We start from the raw sequence: 13,818 nt of genomic DNA, 5'->3' as shown, positions 1-13,818 counted from the left end.
GAAATATTTGAGTTTTTATCTTAAAGGGAGAACTTCAAGGAAGAAGAGCTTAGCTTATTGCATAGTTAAAACAGACTTTCATAAGAATCAGGATATCTTATTCCTTGGAGATTAGTTCCAGAGATGGGTCCCATCAATCTTTAGAGTCCTGCCTTTATGTTCTTCCAGCTGTATGATTCTAAGATTATGCCTTTTATATGGTCTCTTGATATGGAAGAAATGGGAAGGTTTTTTTAATTAGATAAGGTCTAGAAGATAATGGAAATGGCCTGGAGATGAATATATAAGACTGTCTCTAGATATCCTTTCTCCTCATATCCTCTTTTTTATATTACCCTTGGAATGCACAATTTGAGATGGCTTAGACTAACCTAGAAAGAAACTGAGGAAATCCATACATTTTAACAGAAAGACACATTAAAAAATTATCTGGAATAAGAAAGTTGCATGGCTCTGGCTGTGACCTCATATACCAGTTGTTTGGAAGCATTTCTTAGTCAGATTCTGAGAAAGAATCAACCAGAAAAGTCGTAAGGCCTAGGTGAGTTGAAACCAAGAATTATTAGCAAAGGGTGACAGTTGGAAAATAAATAATGATTATGTTTTAACAACATAGTAAACTGAGTAACCCAGTAATTCTACTTATAGAAGTTAAGGTATGTACTCAAAGATTATGCTGAAGTGTATTAGTGCTGTATATAATGATCCCAAAATGTTTAAATGACATGTATGCCCAATGACAGAGAGATAGCTGAACAAATTATGGTCCATTTAGATGACTGAATCTTAGGAAATTCTTTAAAAATTTCATTTTTAATGAATTAGAATGATATTAGGGAAATTATCATAATAAAATGTTAAGTGATAAAAAGTAGACTGATAGGCATTATAATACTAATTTTATAAAAGAAAAAAGGCAAAGATGCACAACATCTATCCATTTTTTCTATGTATGCACACAACACACACTCATACAAATGCAGAAACCTGCATTAAATTTGCTGTATGTTTGAAAGTGCTATATGGATGATAAGATTAAAGGGGTTTTATTATCGCCTATATACTTACTTGTACTTTCTGAATTGTATACAATAAAAAGGTAAAGCTATATAATAAGAACAAAACATAATGGTATTTTAAAAGAAAAAATAATACTCAGCTAAAGGTGGGTGGGAAAAGAAATCAGGATAAAACAAATTGTAAAAGGATTCGATTCCCCATCCCCCATGGAAAGGCAGAGAGAGAAAGTACTAAGATGATGATTAAGAAAAATAATGAATCATTTATATTTCACAGAAATTCACTGAGACCAGTTTTGCAATATACAGAGTTGTGCATTTAATTTTAAAAAGTATCTTTTCATCATTAGTAAAGGCAATTGGGTCATTTCTCCTGTAACAGTGAATGATGTAATTCTATAAATTTCTGTAATCTTAGTGTATATCCATCCTGAATGATCTAGATGTGGATCAAAAACTGTTTATAAAAATGTATTTTAGATATAGAAACATTGTTCAGGTTGCTATGGTAACTATAATCCCAATTGTGTCTTCCTAAACCAAAGTCTATTTGATTTTTGTCATTCTTGTTAAGGAGTGCTCCATACTCTGAGGAAATTTAAAATTCATTTGGAGAAGGGGAAATAAGCTATTAAAATCTAGATCCTTTATTATTATATTTATAGCCTAATATTCTATGCTACTGCATATTCAAAGCCTCAATATTTGCTTGATTAAATATTAATGTATTTTATGTGGTGCTCTAATAATTTATAAGGTTGCTCAGTACGCTCACCCTACGGTATTTGAACCAGTACATGTAAGTGGTCTCTAGCTCGTTTTCTCTCTCTCTCTCTCACACACCTGTACACCATACATACAGACATATTCTCAAACATACAAATAGTCATGTTTATGAAGACAAGTTCTAAATTTGTGGTTTGGAACTCCATATATGAGCAGTTTGGCACATTCCTATATAAGTGGGGCCCTAGGGGCTCCTAGCATTGAGGACAAAGAGGTAGGTAAGAAAGAAAAAGCTAGGTGTTAACACGGTTCTTCCCTATGGACCATTTCTTCTACTTTCCACTCTCACCAAATAATCTCTAATTAATAGAAATTATTTTTCTTACATAATGAAAATAAATTCATGTATATTTCAGAGAAAAAAATAAAACCAATAAATCAGAAAGTATTTTCCTCCATATCAATCCCTCACATTCTACTTGCCAAACATGCCAATATTTAAACCTCACTGGGACTTACCCGGTGGTCCAGTGGTTAATATTTTGCCTTCCAATACAGGGGTGTGGGTTCAATCCCTGGTCGGGGAGCTAAGATTATACATGGCTTGGGGCCAAAAAAACCAAAACAGAAGCAATATTGTAACAAATTCAATAAAGATTTTAACAATGGTCCACATCAAAAAAAAAAAACCTTAAAAAATGTAAATAAAAAATAAAACCTCATCATCTCATATTTCTTAAATTCTTCATGACTCACCACTGCTTTCCAGGTAAACCCTATGTTTCATAAACTATCTCTTGATTCTTCTTCTCCTACCACATTTTTAGTCTTCTCTGATCTCCCAAAAAATACTGTTACATATATTTGTTCAAGTCATTTTACTTGTGGATCCTTCTGCCTGGAACAACTTTCATTCATCACCAAGTTCCCCTGCTCTCACCTCCCTCCGTTTGCCTCCTTTCATCTCCTATTCTTCAGGACCCAACAAATTGTATCCACCTCTGTGAAACTTACCATGAATTACCCATCACTGAAAAGGCATCTTTCGGTGGCCCTCCTATGTACCCTCAAAGAATCTGAGTATCATCCTTTGTTGCATTTACCACAGTTTATTGAAATTACCTCTTTTACATATTTTCCTTTTCTACCAACTATTTCCCAGATTATTTGCCTGTTTGGTGTCAGATCTATTCTGTCCTTACTCTCTCTACTCTGTAGGGGGACTACATTTCCTAAGTTCCCTTCCCAACTGGCTTCCTGAGAGGCACTGATAAGAGACTAGAAAGAAGAACGACTGAAACCAGAAAATTTATCTTTTATTCCTCCAGTGACCAGGTGTGTCTGGCAATTCCTGGTCTCCCCTGTGTCTCTATGCACCATGAAATCACCTCTGCTTCCATGGTCCTACCTCTTGCTGGAAACACCTTCACACTGGTCCCCTAGAAGTAGAGGAGCTTCCTGTTTTCACTAATGCAGGTTGCCTCATTAATCCATTTGACCTCTTCAGCTCTTTCATTTCATATCCTGTCCTTAAAGTCCTTCTGTTGCAAACTCCTAGGATAATATCTCTTTTCCAGACTAGATCCTCAAAGATAAAAGTATACACTCTTTGAAAGCAGAAGATGTCTTATTCTTTTAGTTTTCTCAGCAATAGGCACAGTTATTAGTATATATTAGGTATCATTAAAAGTGTGTTGAGTTAAACTGTGTTTTATAAGGCATAAACTCCTGAATAGGAATATAAGTATTTAAGTTAAGAGGGATATTTGGTTGCATTGATATTTGAAGTGATAATAGTATCTGTCAAGGTATTTCATTTTCATTTAAAAATATTCAGTCTCAAAAAGAATGCCCTCCTTAAATACGTATTTGGTTCTTTATTTTTTAAATGTTTTACTAGTGTTCTGTTTCTAGAAAAAACAACTGCCATCCATTCCTCCCCACTGGCTTTGTCCACCCATTTGAGCAGCCTCATCGGTGGTACCATCTCTTCAGGCACAATTAAGCATCCTTAAATTACCACTTCATTGAGCAATAAAATAAAATAGGGGTAAACAAGTATTTTTTTCAATCTGAAAAACAAACTAAATGCCCTAATTTTTTTATCATTTTACTTAATTGACAAAAATGTCCCAGAGCAAAAATAGATTTTAATCACTGCTTGGTCTTAATTTCTTTTTTCATTTTCATTTTCTAATTAAAGATGGAGGATGAAAGCAGTAGGACCTCTGGGAGTCACTACAGATAGTAACATTTCTGCTAAAATTAATAAAATGGAGCAAAATATCCAACCCAAACAAAGCTCTTGGATAATAGAATCTATGAACAAAGGCCATGGCATATGCTTTTCAAAAGAAGTGTGTGTGCTTTGGAGACAGCTTTTTGTTTGGCTTTTTCTAACGTTGAATTTGGCCTCATTCAATTAAAAAATCTCACATTGTACATCCTGGAAAATATTTATGATGGTAATAGATGTGGATATTTTCCAAATACCCTCATCATCTACAGTATAGAGTAGATATGCTGGTCACTCCACAGGCCTTGACAAATTGGTAACATGCAATGTAAAGCTTTTTTTTTTTTTTTTTTTTTTTTGGTGGTACGTGGGCCTCTCACTGCTGTGGCCTCTCCCTTTGCGGAGCACAGGCTCCGGACGCGCAGGCTCAGCGGCCATGGCTCACGGGCCCAGCCGCTCCGCGGCATGTGGGATCTTCCCGGACCAGGGCACGAACCCGTGTCCCCTGCATCCGCAGGCGGATTCTCAACCACTGCGCCACCAGGGAAGCCCCACGTAAAGCTTTTAGTATGGAAAAGAATCTGGTAACAGAGCTCCAATACAGCTGTTTCCTGGAAGCACATAGCTGATGAATCTAGGCCAAATATTCAGCTGCCAAGTGGCAAGATCATTTGTTATTCATATAATGAATATCTAAGCTGATGGAAATTTTTAATACATTGGGATTGCCTAACAAAAACAAAACAAAAAATAAAATTTGGTACAACGTTTTGATGATCAAGTGAAAGGAAAGCTACTTCTGAAAATTTACAGGTGTGAATAGTTTAAAAAATGTATAAAATAGAGCAATAGTAATGACAAGTCCCATGCTTTGCTTTCTTTAAATCAATGAGTTGAATTCTCATAAAGAAAAAATTAAGAAACTATATTCTCATATATTAAAAATTTCCCCAGATGTTTGTTAAACATTTAAACATATATTAATACTTTTAAATTTGTCATACTCTATAACTTAGGTAATTATATTCAATATAAGATCCATTTCATAATTTCAGACATGTCTGTAATGTAGGTCAAATGTCCAAAGATGTCTGACATAAAGGCAAAGTTAGACCATTTCTAAACAACTTTAAAAGTTCCCCCAATGGTCAGCAATCAAATTTGATTCGGAGGACATAAAATTGCCATTCCCATTCTTCTTACTCATCCTTCTCTATCAAACATGGTACATAATCTAGAATATAGATCGTAAATGTGACCTCCTTAAAACTCCCATTCAGGAGAACAGATCATGCCAAATTTTGGAAATAACTCTCAGTCTGGTTTCTACAGAGATGGATGTTTTCTCTCTTTGCATCTCACTAGAAGTTTAACAAGAGAAACTGCTGAGGACTTATTGAACTCATGATCTCTTTTATTCAAATAGGCCCAACAGTGTGTAGGAAAGACATAATTATATGATTAGCTATTGAAAACACAAAAGCCATCACTTCAATTAGTATGCAATCTTCTTTCTGACAGAATAAATGTAGAAATCAAATATGATCGGGCAAGGTGATGATTTCTAATTTTCTGGGTACATGGATGAAGGAGTAAAAGGTTACTTTGGAAAGCCTTCTTAGCAAAAAAAAAAAAAAAAGAAACAACAACAACAAAAAAAACCCCAACTTTTTAAAGAGATAAACTTTTCCCCTGACTGAAAAGGTAGAAGGGTTATCCTCTCATAAAGTGACCAACACAGTTACTTTTTAGTAACTGCCACTATTTCTTTTAGCTTTTGGAGAACACCTAAGGTTTTTCAGTGATAAAAATGCAATTTTGTTTTCTAATCAATAATAGTCAATAGCTATCTAATCTTATTAATCTCTTTTTGGCAAATGTATACAATGACAATAAAAATTGCTGCATCTTGTATTCATAGGACATTCTTTCTTAAATTTTTTTAATATTAGGAGATGGGTTAGCTTCCACTGTTCCTCCACCCCTGGAGATTACACAGCACTGTATTTGAGGTCACAGAGATAATTTAATTGTATCGCTCAAGAGGACCCAAATATCCATTCCAAGCCTAAACCTTGGGTTTCTGTGTTTTTTTACAGTACAAGGTAGACCACTTGCTTTCTACGGTGAAGAAATAAAACTCAGTAATAATCACTCGTGATCATTATTAATGAGAAATATAAAAGATTTCCATGCATTCTTTCAGTGGTAATAACAATTCAGGAATTTTTTTCTTTTTGGCAAATAAAATTTTCCTTTTGGAATATAAATGTATTACTGGCCAACACAACTACTGTTGACCTTTAATTAGTGATCTCATAAATCCTAGCCGATGGACTGACCTTCTAACCCACTAAAATAACAAGACAGTATATGTCTGATTTATTTCCTATTAAACAGTATCAGTAAATGACCAAGATATATAACTCTACATAAAATCCAACGAGGACTTCAAAGAGCTATAAAACAAAGTGATGACATTTACAGATAAAGATATGTAAGTGCTAAAGTATCTTACATAGTATGATAAATTAAATGTTCAGAGTTCTTATTGATACCTTAACCTTTCTTTTTCTTCCATGTTTTGCTAAATTGATTAGTTTCCTATACATCATGATTTACTTGACAATATTAAAACTACTTGAAAGAAGAGATATTATTACTCAAAGTGTTTTTTGAGAAACAGACGGCTATATTATAAAACACGTGTTTCCTACACATAATTTATTCTCATATATTAACATCTTGCTTTTGCTTAAATATATAAAAATTATTCACATATATTGTACTTAATCTCTAAGCACTCAGTAATAAACAGTTAAAATATATATACAAAAAAACAAACAAAACAAAACCAAAGATCTAGTAGACTTATTTCTGGGAGGTTAGGGTTTTTCCTGAAAATGTTACTACACCTCCTTCCCCCAATCTTTCCTGAAACACACAGACACATGCAGAACTGAAGTAAATAAACATGTTTATTGAACAGATAATACCACAAGTCCATAAGACAGTATTCTCTACAATTAAGTTAAAGAATAATGGGACATTACTTACAGTCAGACAAAGGGCAAAATATACTCGCTCTTGCTCTTTTTAGGAGTTAATCTTCTCATGCCAGTTTCCATCAGAAATTGAAACAAAAAGAGAGTGTGGATGGATATTGAAGGTAGAAGACAGTGGAAACAAAGCCTTGTGAATAAAGGCTCATGCGATAGGAGTCAAGGTCTTACCAATTTTAGGCCACTAAAGAAGCTGTGGCCATCTACATTGCATAAACCAACCTCCTTACTTGGGAACTCTGTTTCTGTCAAGTCTATGTCTGTAATCAGCAACCCAAAGACAGAAGTCCCTTGTATGTGTGCTTTGAACATAATGAAAAGGCTGCTGCCCCGCCACATTCCTGTTGGTCTTTTTTAGGTGACAGAAATTAGGATTCCATTTTGGATTAGGGAGGAGCTGTTCCCTTCTGGAATAAAAATTACCGCCAGGTGAGGGTGCTACACAAGCCTCATTAATACTTCAGCTTGAGTGAAGTTAACAGACTTGATTAGGTTGAAGACTAATGAGACCCATAACTGAAAACTTTTGATTGAATGCAAGTGATCCTGATGCACAGAAGTCCTGGATAGTTAGAATGACCTGGGAAGCTGTGTGTTTGGAGCTAGTGTCTAAAATACTAAACAGTAAGATGGCGATTAAGACAAAATACAAGTACTTGCAATCACACATACTGTGAATAAAATGCTCTTCAAGTATACAGAGAGGGTCAAAATTTAACACAGGGGAAACATTTCTGCCATCTGAGAAGTTCTCAAGTGATAAATGTCCAAGTCAAAATTTCTAAGTCCCATTAATTTTCTTATATGCTATTTTTAGAAGATATTGCCACATCATATTGTTAAGGAGAAATGAGTTATAATTAGCTACTTCAATTTTCATTTTTCAACTGACATACAAAATTTAAAAATGAAGGCCCTCCTTAGTTCCTCACTGGTAAGTTTCTCCCAGGACTAATCTGGTTTTGCTCCACACGATCCATGTCAGTCCTATACTCTGAGGTTCCAGTGGCCTTTGCATCACCATAAGAAACTGGCCCACCATGCCCAGTTCCATCCCACTGGTGACATCCCAGTGAATTGTTTTGCCTCATACTTAATCAAACTGTTATTTGTAAACTGTCTAATAAAGTTCTGGTTTGGGGACATTTTTATTTGCCTAAATCCTCATCAATAAAAGTGGTCAGAACTGTTTCATCATTTGCTGCCTTCTGCTTCAACACTGCATTCATGTACTGGGTAATTCTTACCAAAGTCATTCTAATCTGTTTTGCTGTCATGCAGAGAACTGCTAAAATCCTTCCATTTCCACAGTCTCATTTAACCAGTTTGGTGGGTTGTTTTTATTGTTTGTGGTAAGACCTTGGTAAGACCTTGACTCCTATCGCATGAGCCTTTATTCACAAGGCTTTGTTTCCACTGTCTTCTACCTTCAATATCCATCCACACTCTCTTTTTGTTTCAATTTCTGATGGAAACTGGCATGAGAAGATTAACTCCTAAAAAGAGCAAGAGCGAGTATATTTTGCCCTTTGTGGTGTTCAGTGTAAAAGCCTTTTCTAAACACATCAATCTTAACTGTACCTTCAGCTCCCATGAGTGGGTATGTCCTCACATTACGCCATATTAACATTGCTTGCCTCCTTTATTTAAGTATAATATCATGTCTAACTTTTCATTTGTTTAGAGCCTATATGGTTGAATGCCTATGAGATTTTAAAAATACCTAGCTAATAAAACTGGTAAAATCCTGAAAAGCTGATCGAAGAAAAGAAAAAAAAATACATGTGCACCAATTCAAGTCGATTTTAATCTTAAGAGTATACACAATGCCCCAGGCAGAGAATGAGGATAACTAATTTCTAGTTTCCAGGCTGCTTTTCTCAGAGACAGACCTTTAAAATGCATTATGAGGTAGAAAAAAAAATCTGTATGCACAAACTTGTTCTATATACCACCATATATAAGAGAATGGTGGAGACAGAAAAGTGTCCTTCTCTCGGAAAGGTTGTGAAATGAATTTTATATAGTCTACAAATACAATTAGAAAATAAAGAAAAACATGAAGAACTACATGAGGTAACAGTAAATCTTAAAAACCATAATACAAAGTAAAATTATATCTATACGGGTAACAATTACATATACAGTCACACACATTTATCAAGGACTGATAGAAAACATGAAAAAGTTTGATGTTCTAGAGTGGTCAGATAAGGATGATTTTGTTCCCTAATGTATAACCTTTATTTTTGTTATAATTTTATTTGTAAGATAATCAAGAATTGAAGAAAATTAGTAAATACACAATCATATTATGAGGATATCAAATATTGTCCCCAGCTAATTGTCATAAGGATACTTACTATATTAGACTTTTGGAAGACCAAGTTCCAAATAAGTAGTTGATTGCTGAAAATGGGGAATTAACTTATGCATACCCAAATGCAAGCACTCTTACAAAATTTAAGCTTTGTGCTTGGCCTTCAAGGTTCCTGGGATAATTAGATGATACTCCACCATTCATCTTTTAAAATTAAAATTGTTTCTCCCTCTCAGTATCTTTGCACCACTGCATCTTATCATTTAGTTTATTCCAAAGGAAAAACAGTATGCAAGTATAAACAGAAGAAAAGTTAATTCTACAGTTCATCTAAATATATTCATACTCAATCTTTTTTTAAAATTCCCACTATACTTACTTCAGCCAAAATAGCATATAGTGATTTGAGCTGTAACACCATTTACCTTTTGTCTTCGTGTGAGAAAATGATCCATAACTCTCAACAGACAGACAGACTGACAGTTATGAAGGTTACTCCCTTGTGTAAACTTGATCAAGAAGAGGTGGAGTAAAACAGCATGAGAATGAGAATACCTTATATAAAAGATTTAAAAATTCTCCAGTGGAAGCCAACTACATTGGGGAGATCATTTGTAAGATTATAAACTTGTATGTTTCTTTTATGCCCTGGAAATTAAATTACTTCAGTCCATTTAATCTTTACTAACAAATGAAAATAGTTATGAAATCAAACAAAGTCAAACAGCAACAAGATATCTACTCACTCCATCAACCAAAATGGCCAAAAAAAAAAAAAAAAATAGGAAAACTAAGGGTGCAAATATAATAAATAAATGTTCTAATTTGAAATAAGAGCAAATAATTTCATTGAAATAAGTTGCAATAAAATTAAACACAATGAACAGACAGAATCTAAAAGCAGTTAAGTAGATAAAAATTATTAATTTTAATAGAGATATGAATGTTATACTTTGCAAGAATATTAATTTATTCTAAATTATGATTGCTAAATTATGAAACACCTAAACATTCATTCATTCATTCTCATAATTTATGAGGCATTGTGTTAGGTGAGGGAATAAAAAAGATTCCAAAGGTGAGACTCTACCTAGCCCCTACCCAATTCACTGTATAGTTAAGAAAACAGAAACAATAAAATATGATTAGCACATAATTCTGTATGCGGTAGGAGAGCTCTCTGGAAAGAGACTCTGGTGACTAATTTTTAAATTTAGTAAAGGAATAAACATTACGTGCAGACAGATGGGAGAATGTGAGCTAGACATTCTAGGTTGAGCAAACAGCTCATGCAAAACCTCTGAGATAAAGCTAGAGTTGACTAAACGTGACTCCTACATATAGATAATATATATAGCTATTATATATAACTTAATTTTCACACCTCCAGATTTTTCAACCCCCCCACTAATGAACTTAATAAAATTTCTTCCTATACCCACAGTAACACTGAAAACACCTGGAATAGTAGAAACACTGACTTGTGGCTTGAGATTTCCACTGAAGTGTTAGAATACCACTTACAAAGCATAGCAAAGATCTTATTGAAATTAAGGCTCAAGGGACCATTTACAAACATCATCATATAATTTTTTTCCTTGAGATTTATGATGCAAAGATTTTCAGAAACATTGGTGCACATTAATTGGTAATGACAAGTTTCAAGACATGTGACCCTAATTCTGAAAGTAATTCAAAGTATCTGGGGTCGAAAGATAAGGTTTATGCGTGCTATAGAAAGATTTCCTGAGAAAAGAAGACTTCAACTCAAATTCCTGTGAACAGTTGTTAAGAATTTTAATCTGTGTTGTGTATGAAAAAAAAAAAAAAAACACTTCAAAAGTTAATTGTATTAAATTTTAATATTCTATACAGTATTCCTTTTATACTCAATATACTAAAAATGATCTCTATAATTATTATATTTATATAATTATATATTTTAATTTTTGAGAGAGTTGATACTTCTATAGTTTTGAATTAGGTAGTCTGGAATTAGTGACTGCTCACAGAACATAAAATTTTCCTTACAAGGGCTTGACTTGAGATTTTTACCTTATAGCAGTAAATTAGGTGGTAAGTTGGCACCAAATGTCTTTAGTACTGAATCATAAATAAAAGTTAGGGAAAAAGCAGAACATGAAAGTCTTTTTATGTAATGTTAAGAAGCTTGAACTTTATCCTTAAAATGATGAAGGAAGTATTTCTTCTTAACATAGATAACACTATTTCAGAAGGGAAGATTTTATTAATACTGTACTAATGAAAATATAGCAGCATTGTCAAAAATGTTTAGACAGGTATCACCTATGGATTTACATGGATAAAAGATAAATGCTTCATAATTTCAGTTAATAATGAAATGTATACTAAGTTCACAAAGCAACTTTATAATAATTCATGGTAGGATTGGTTAATGCAGAAACTGATATTCTGGCAATACAGTTAAGAATGGAAAATACTGTATCATTGATTTTCCTGACTCCAACATGATGGAACAGTAAAAACTGGGGAACTAAAAGGGTGTTAAATATTTTCCTCAGGAAAGACATAGTTCTGCAACATAAAATCATTAAATATGGCCGATTTGTATGATAGCGTTTTAACATAATGTGTTCCAGTTTAATAGCACAGACACAACAAAATAGCATAGTTTTAAAGAGGAAGAAAGGCATAAGAAAAATACTACTCATTTGAGTATAGTGAGGTAAGAATGATGCACCTGTGAGTCAGGTAGTAGATTCCTATCACATCTCCCTGCTTTTACATTACAGCTAAAAAGAACTTTATAAACTATGTCCCTCCCTTACTCAATGTGCAATGTCTTCTCTCTATTTGAAATAAATATTTATTCTATCATGAATTCTGCACTGTTCTTTCTATATAAACCATTAGTTATTTTTCAACAAATTTCAAAAATTGAATCATATAAACTCTAATTATAGTACAGTTACTCGAGAAATAAGCAGCCCAGAAAAAACAATTATTCTCCATGTGTACAGATTAAGATACCTTTTTATAACCATAAATTTTAAAAGAAACACAATGAAAATTTTTAAATATTTTGAACTGTGTAATAATGAAATATTATTTATCTAAATATGTGAAATGCAGATAAATCATGCTTATTGGGTATTTTGAGCATTCAATGCATACATAAGAAGCGAAGCTGAAAATAAATTATCTTAGCATTCATCTCAAGAAAGCAGGAAAAAAACCCACCATAATAAACTCAAAGAAAGTAGAAAAAAAAAAAAAAAAAAAAGACAATGAAGATAAGAGCAGAAAGAAATGAAATAGAAACCCGAGACAAAGAGATGACAAAGCTACAGGTTGATTCACTGAAAAGACTAACAAAATTGATAAAACCTTTCAAAGTTGATGCAAGAAATGAAAAAAAGTATAAAAACAGAAATAATACACAGAATGAAAAGGAAGGAGACATAGCTATTGATTGTAGACATTAAGAAGAACATAAAAGCACATTATGAACAAGACTATTCAAAGAAATTTGAAAACATAGGTGAAATATATAATTTTTTTAGTCAAATTACAACATGCCTAACTAAGAATATCTAGGAATAAGTATAACATAAGGAATACAAAATTACTATAAATAAAACTATAAAACATTGAGAGGAATTTAAAAATATATAATAGATGGAGTTGTACAAGATGGCTCATGGACTGAAAGACTCAGTATTACCAAACTGTTTATCCACCTCAAATTTGTTTATACATTCAATAAAAGAATCAAAATCATAAGAAATAATTTTATAATACTGGGCAAATGTATTCTGTAATTAATATGGAAATGGAAAGGGCTAGGGAGAACTTGCTTTACTGCTAATCACATCTTATTATATAAAGTTACTGTAGTTAAAAGTGTGGTACTGGTACAAAAAAATGCAAAATAATGAAAAAATACAGTGCCTGAAAATAAGTCTATGTATACATGAACACTTTTTTTTTTTTTTTTAGAAGAAGAAGTTGGCACTGCACAGCAGTGAGGGGAAAACACAGTGCTGGACCAAATGTATATCCATGTTGGAAAAAAAAGCAAATTGATGCCTATGTCATCCCATGTAAAATTAATCACAAACTGTTGTAGATCTAAATATGGAGGACAAAACAAGGCTTCTAAGCTTTCATATACAATAATATCTTCATGACTTTGTTGTTTTAGCAAAAAATTTTTAAACAAGACACATAATGACTAAAGTAAAGGGAAAAATAATACACTGGACTACAATAAAACTCAGATATTCCAAAGTTTAAAAGATAAAAAAGAGTTCAAAGAGGAAAGATATTTATACTTACAAAATAGTGTTTGTATCTAGAGCACAAATCCATAAGAAAAAATAGACATTCCAAATAAAATTTGGGAAAAAGACTTACAAGTGCTTCACAAAAGATATCCAATGACCAATAAATATATTAAAACGTGTTTTAATC

At 32.9% G+C, this 13,818-nt stretch overlaps 1 protein-coding gene across 47 annotated transcripts in view; it reads right to left on the bottom strand.

Moving 5' to 3' along the window:
* Positions 1-13,818, bottom strand: part of PTPRD (protein tyrosine phosphatase receptor type D) — a 2,126,684-nt gene that overhangs the window by 1,077,819 nt on the left and 1,035,047 nt on the right. The window lies entirely within an intron of this gene.

Source organism: Kogia breviceps, chromosome 8 (assembly GCF_026419965.1).
Source record: "Kogia breviceps isolate mKogBre1 chromosome 8, mKogBre1 haplotype 1, whole genome shotgun sequence".
Lineage (NCBI taxonomy): Eukaryota > Metazoa > Chordata > Mammalia > Artiodactyla > Physeteridae > Kogia > Kogia breviceps.
The sequence above is the reverse complement of the archived record's forward strand: the minus strand, read 5'-3'. Positions and strand labels throughout refer to the sequence as shown.